This window comes from Myotis davidii, unplaced genomic scaffold, assembly GCF_000327345.1.
Source record: "Myotis davidii unplaced genomic scaffold, ASM32734v1 scaffold533, whole genome shotgun sequence".
NCBI lineage: Eukaryota > Metazoa > Chordata > Mammalia > Chiroptera > Vespertilionidae > Myotis > Myotis davidii.
In genome coordinates, this window is record NW_006285996.1 from 453,119 (window position 1) to 459,333 (window position 6,215).

The 6,215-nt window shown below is 50.4% G+C and overlaps 1 pseudogene; it reads left to right on the top strand.

Annotated features, from left to right (window-relative positions):
• The first annotated feature begins 1,852 nt into the window (after positions 1–1,852).
• Positions 1,853–4,150, top strand: LOC107182047 (annotated as a pseudogene).
• The last annotated feature ends 2,065 nt before the right edge of the window (positions 4,151–6,215 follow it).

A 6,215-nucleotide genomic window follows, 5' to 3' on the forward strand; every position in this document is an offset into this window, starting at 1 on the left:
GAGGCCTTACGCTCCCACGACCTCCCCGGTCGGTCGCCACTCGGCCCCACCCCTCGGCCTACCGCCGGCCGCGCAGCCGGTTTGGACACTCAGACCCGCTCCAGGGAGGCCAGGCCCTATGGTGGGCGCAGAGGGATTCCAGAGCCCAGCGGCCGGACTCCTCCTCCCACACCACCCGGGGAGGTGGGCAGCACGCCTTTCAGAATGAAGGGAGATAAGGGAGGAGGGAGGGAGGGAGAGGGGCCGTGGGAGGTTCAAAGGGAGGGAGGAAAAGAAAGCAGGAAAAAGAAGGATGCTAAAATGGGGTGAGGCCAGGAAAATCCTATCTAGTAAAGAGGGAATATACAAATTTACAGTCACAAAGATGGAGGCGCCCAGTCCCCTCAGCCCCACTGGAGTCCCCCAGTCCTTTCTCCACCTGGGGGCGGGGGGGAGATGGCAGGTACGCAGTGTGGCTGGACCTACCTTCAGCCCCCCAGCCACCCAGGGCCAGCCCGAGGCGCAGGCAGAACTTGAATGTCTGCTGCCCAGCTTCCTAGGGCCGACCTGAGGTGCAGGCAGCCTCAGATGTCAGCTGCCCAGCCACCCAGGGTGGGCCCAAGGCACAGGCAAGCCTCGGATGGCGGCCTCCCAGCCTAGGGCAGCCCGAGGTTCAGGTAACCAGGGCCAGCCGAGGCTTGCACTGCTGGCAGTGGCAGCAGCAGAGATGTGATGGGAGCATTGCCTTCCCCTGATTGCCAGGTCACCTCCCGCCCTGAGGGCTCCCAGACTGTGAGACGGGGCAGGCTGGGCTGAGGGACCCCCCTTCTAGTGCATGAATTTTCATGCACCGGGCCTCTAGTCTATACTAATAAAAGGGTAATATGCTAATTAGACTGGATGTCTTCCAGATGTCCTTCCTGACAAAGCTAGAGGCTTGGCCAACCTGTGAAAATTGCCCCCAGGCCCCTTGCCCAGGAAGGCCCTGCCCCCAGCAGAGACCACCCACCCCGATGGGGGCATGGCCAGCCTACAAACAGCCCTCAGCCCCTCACCCAGGCCTGCCACACCCCCTAGTGGAGACCCTCACCCTGATGGGGGCATGGCCAACCTGTAAACCGCTCCAGGCCCCCGCCTATGCTGGCACCGCCCCCAGCGGGGACCCCCACCCCAATGGAGCTGTGGCCGGCCTGCTAACCTTGAGGGGCCCCTCGTCTAGGCTGGCTAGCCCTGTCCCCCAGTGGAGACCCTCACCCTGATTGGGGCAGCTGGCTTGTAAACTGCCCCAGGCCCCTCACCCAGGCTGGTACCATCCCCCAGCGGGGACCCCCACCCTGATCGGGGGTGTGGCCAGCCTTCAAACCATCCCAGGCCCCTTGTCCAGGCCGGCCCTACCCCCAAGGGGACCCCCACCCCAATCCGGGACCCCCTTCAGGGCAAACCAGCCGGCCCCCACCTGTGCACCAGGCCTCTATACTAATAAAAGGGTAAGCTGCTAATTAGACTGAACGTACTTTCAGACAAAGCCATGAAGCAGAGGTGGTTAAGGGTGATCAGGCTGGCAGGGGAGAGCAGCTAGGGGAATCAGGCCAGCAGGGGAGAGCAGTTAGGGGCATTAGGCAGGCAGGGCGAGGGGGGTAGGGGCGGGGGAGATAAGGCCGGCAGGGGAGAGCAGTTAGGGGGATCAGGCCGGCAGCCAGGCGAGCAGTTTAGGAGATTGCAAGAGGGATCCCAGATTGGAGAGGGTGCAGGCTGGGCTGAGGGACCCGCCCCCATGCACAAATTTCATGCACTGGGCCTGCAGTCTATATAAAAGAGAAACATGCAAATTAACCGTCCCTCCTTGATGTCCACAAGCCAATGAGGAGTGACTATGCGAATTAACCCGACAAAGATGGTGGGTTAATTTGCATACACAGGCACCGGGCAGCCGGGGGTGGGGCAGGTACTTCCCCCGCATTGCCATGGCGATGCTGGGGAAGTTCCAGCCCCACGGCCGCTTGCGTGCACACGGCACCGGGGAGCCGGGAGTGGGGCAGCACATGTGGACGCTGGGGAGCCAGGGGCGGGGCAGGAGCTTCCCCCATATCACCATGTCGACACAGAGGAAGCTCCCACCTGGCTGGCATGTGCGAGCAGGTGCCGGGGAGACGGAGTCGGGGCAGAAGCTTGAGTGTGCACAGTAGCTGGAGGCGGGGCGGTGCATGCGGGCACTGGGGAGCCGGTGTCGGGGTGGTGCGTGCAGACACCAGGGAAGCTTCCGCCCAGCTGGCACTTGCAGGCAGGTGCCAGGGTTGGGGCGGCGCAGACACCAGAGGTGGAGCAGAAACTTCCCCCGTGGAAGTTCCCGCCCTGTGGCCACTTGCGCGTGTGCGGGAGCCGGGGTCAGGGTGGTGCGTGGACGCCAGGGAAGCTCCCACCTGGCTGGCGTGCGCACGCAGGTGCCAGGGAGCTGGGGTCAGGGCGGCGTGTACAGATGCCGGGGAGCTTGGGTCAGGGCGGCACGTGTGGAAGCTGGAGGCGGGGCTTGGAGTTTCCCCCATGTTGCCATGGCTGCACCCCACTGGAGTGCATGCGTGGACACCAGCAGAGGTTCTCGCTCCGCGGTCACTTGCACGCACGCCGGTGCCAAAAGGCCTGTGTCCCCAGGGCAGGTGTCCTTGAGAGCCAGGCCACCCCAAGCCTGTAAGCCCATGCCTAGGCCTGGAGCGACCAGAAGGTGACAGAGGGTGCACATCAGGCTGAGGGGACCCCCCCCTTCCCCGTGCACGAATTTCATGCACCGGGCCGCTAGTAGTTAAATAAAAAGAAGAAACAGAATATAAGAGTGAGGGGAGTTTAAAAGGAGAAGTTAGTAAGAAAATTAAGTACAGGGTGATTTTTTAAAAAATGTACTTGGACATCCCCTGAGTGCTCCCGGACTGTGAAAGGGCGCAGGCTTGGCTGGGGGCCCCCCTGCCCCCATGCACAAATTTTGTGCACCGGGCCTCTAATATCTTCATAATGAGGACATTTTTTTTCTTCATACCAGACATTCCATGATGTGGTAAGGGCTTTCTATAGAAAGGCTTTCAGTTTTGAGTTCCTTGAGTTTAAAGAATTACTTCTTCCCCTAACTGGTTTGGCTCACTGGATAGAGCGTCAGCCTGCGAACTGAAGGGTCCCAGGTTTGCTCCTGGTCAAGGGCATGTACCTTGGTTGTGCCCTCACATCCCCAGTAGGGCGTGTGCAGGAGGCAGCTGATCGATGTTTCTCTCTCATTGATGTTTCTAAATCTCTATCCCTCTCCCTTCCTCTCTGTAAACCTTTAAAAAAAAAAAAGAAATAAAAGAATTACTTCTTGATCTTCCTTTCCCTGCCAATAGTGCTTGCAAACATCACAAACGTTTTTAAAACCTGCCAAACTTTCTGTAAGAAGTGTGGCAAGCATCAGCCCCACAAAGTAACACAGTACAAGAAGGATAAGGATTCTCTGTATGCACAGGGAAAGCGGCGTTATGACAGGAAGCAGAGTGGCTATGGTGGGCAGACTAAGCCGATTTTCTGAACAAAGGCTAAAAGTACAAAGAAAATTGTGCTGAGCCTTGAATGCGTTGAGCCTAACTACAGATCTAAGAGAATGCTGGTTATGAAGAGATGCAAGCATTTTGAACTGGGAAGAGATAAGAAGAGAAAGGGTCAAGTGGTCCAGTTCTAAGCTTCATATTTTGTTTTATTATATGACAATAAAATCTTGATATGTTCAAGAAAAAAAAAGAATTACTTCTTATGAAACACTCTTTTTTAAATGTAGAAAACACTTTATTTCTTAAGTATACATATCATATCTAAGTAAGTCATGCAATATTCATTATATCAATTTATTAAAATTACGTACATGTTCCTATCAGATTGAAAAGAAATTTGAACCTCACTGTAAAACTTATGTTTTAAAAAGAAAAACACAGTATTTCTTCAGTGTAGGTTTATTAAACACTTTGTAGAACAAGATCTTAACCTGTTTGTGTTTCTGCTTTCTGAGAGAGTTAATGTACTGACGCTTCTAACCAAGAGAGAACCTGAGACCCTGGGACACTCACTCCCCTTGTTTGCAGGAATTGGCTGATATCTCCCGCCCCCGTGGCTATTGCTTATATATGGCAAAAGGGTTTTTAGCTTTTATAACCTAAAAGAAAACAAAGGACTTTTTTGTTTGCTCATGGGTTTGTGTAATCATTGAAGCTAAATGTTGCTGATCTGTGATATAAAAAATACCTCCTGTTTTCCATATTTATTCTTGGGCTAGAAATAGTATATATCATATAAAGACTATGAAGTTTCATAATCCTTTATAATTCAAGCTCTTTATTTAAACATTGTTGGATTATGTGGCATAAACCTTGTTTCATTATTTAATAAACTGGAGTAATATATAATTATAAAAGTGATTTATGGTTATTTCACATAAATAGAAACATTTGAACTAAGACATGCTCCAAAGAGTCCAGCAGGCTGGAGTAGAAATAGCTTTTGGGAAAGTGGTTGCAGACATTTCTCTCTGCCTAGAGAAGTTATTGGGATCGTCTTATTGCCTGGATACCCGTTATCTGAAATATTCTGCGCGTCAGTAGAGCCAGTGAATTTGCTGCATGGGTTGGGTTGGCAAGGTACTGTGGAGATTAAGAACATCAATGTGCCCTAGCCAGTTGCTCAGTGGTTAGAGCATTGGTCTGTGGACAGAAGGGTCTCAGGTTCAATTCCAGGTCAAGGGCACATACCTTGGTTGCAGCTTTGAACCCCAGCCCTGGTCAGAGCGCTTTCAAGAAGCAACCAATTAATGTGTCACTCTCACATCAATGTTTCCCTCCTTCCCTTCCATTCTCTCTTTAAAGATCAATGGGGCCCAGCCGGTGTGGCTCGGTTATTTTAGTGTGGACCCATGAGCCAGTAGATCATGGTTCCATTTCTTTTTTTTTTTTTAAATATATTTTATTGATTTTTTACAGAGAGGAAGGGAGAGAGATAGAGAGTTAGAAACATCGATCAGCTGCCTCCTGCACATCCCCATGTTATAAACACACACACACACACACACACACACACACACACACACAAAACACCCTAGCTGGTTTGGCTCAGTGGATAGACATTTGGCCTTCAGACTGAAGGGTCCCAGGTTCCATTTCCAGTCAGGGCACATGCCCGGGTTGTGGGCTCAATCCCCAGTGTGGGGCATGCAGGAGGCAGCCGATAATTGATTCTCTCTCATCATTGATGTTTCTATCTCTCCCTCTCTCTTCCTCTCTGAAATCAGTAAAATACATTTTTTAAAAAGATGGGGAAAAAAATCCTCTGGTGAGGATTAAAAAAAAATTTAAAAGAAGAAAAAAAGGACACCAATATGATTACATCAGTGCCCTGAACTTTCAGCTCCCCTCTGTCCTCCTAGTAGTTGATGCTGGCTCGGGGCAGGAGCTGGGGTCCTTGGTTAACTGTGTCCCAGGCAGAGATACCTCTGGTTGGCATAAAATAGCCAGTGGGTTGAAATACAAACATGGTTCATTAATTTTTTTACTTAAAAGTATTTTCTAGGTGCCTTTTTTCTTAACATTTAAACAGTAGTTTATTGAAAAAATAGAATTGGAAAAAAGAGGGAGGTGTTTTGTTTCGGTTTTCCTACCTAAGAGATTAAATGACATACCCATACACAATTGACTTTGTATGAGGGTCAGTGAGAACAGCTGGCAGCTGGCATGTCCCAAATGCCTGAACAGTAGAACTTCCACTTTGATCATTGCATCTGTTAGACACAATTGGCTTTAAATCCAGGCTATTTGTTGTTCAAGTGTTAGCTGGAAAAATCTACAGGGTAAATTATCAGGAGATGATAAGTAAATCATTTGGAAGCAAGGCATGGGAGTATAACACAAGGGTAATATATAAATCTGTTTCTTGAAAGCTTGATGCAAATAATGGAACCAAAAGCACCAAGAGCAAAATACTGGAAACAATCTCTATATTGATATGGATGGACCAGGTTAAATAAACGGGCCCCCCCATGTGATGGCTTACTGTGTGGTACATGAGAAGGAGTTAGATCTCAGCCTGCTCACCTGGAAAAATGTTCATGATACGTTGTTAAGTAGGAAAAAGTTGAGATACAGACTCCTATGTATATCATGATCTCATTTCTTAGGAAGAAAGCATAAAACTTATGTAAGTAGGGAATGTATTTAAAGGGAGGGAGGGAGGGGTGG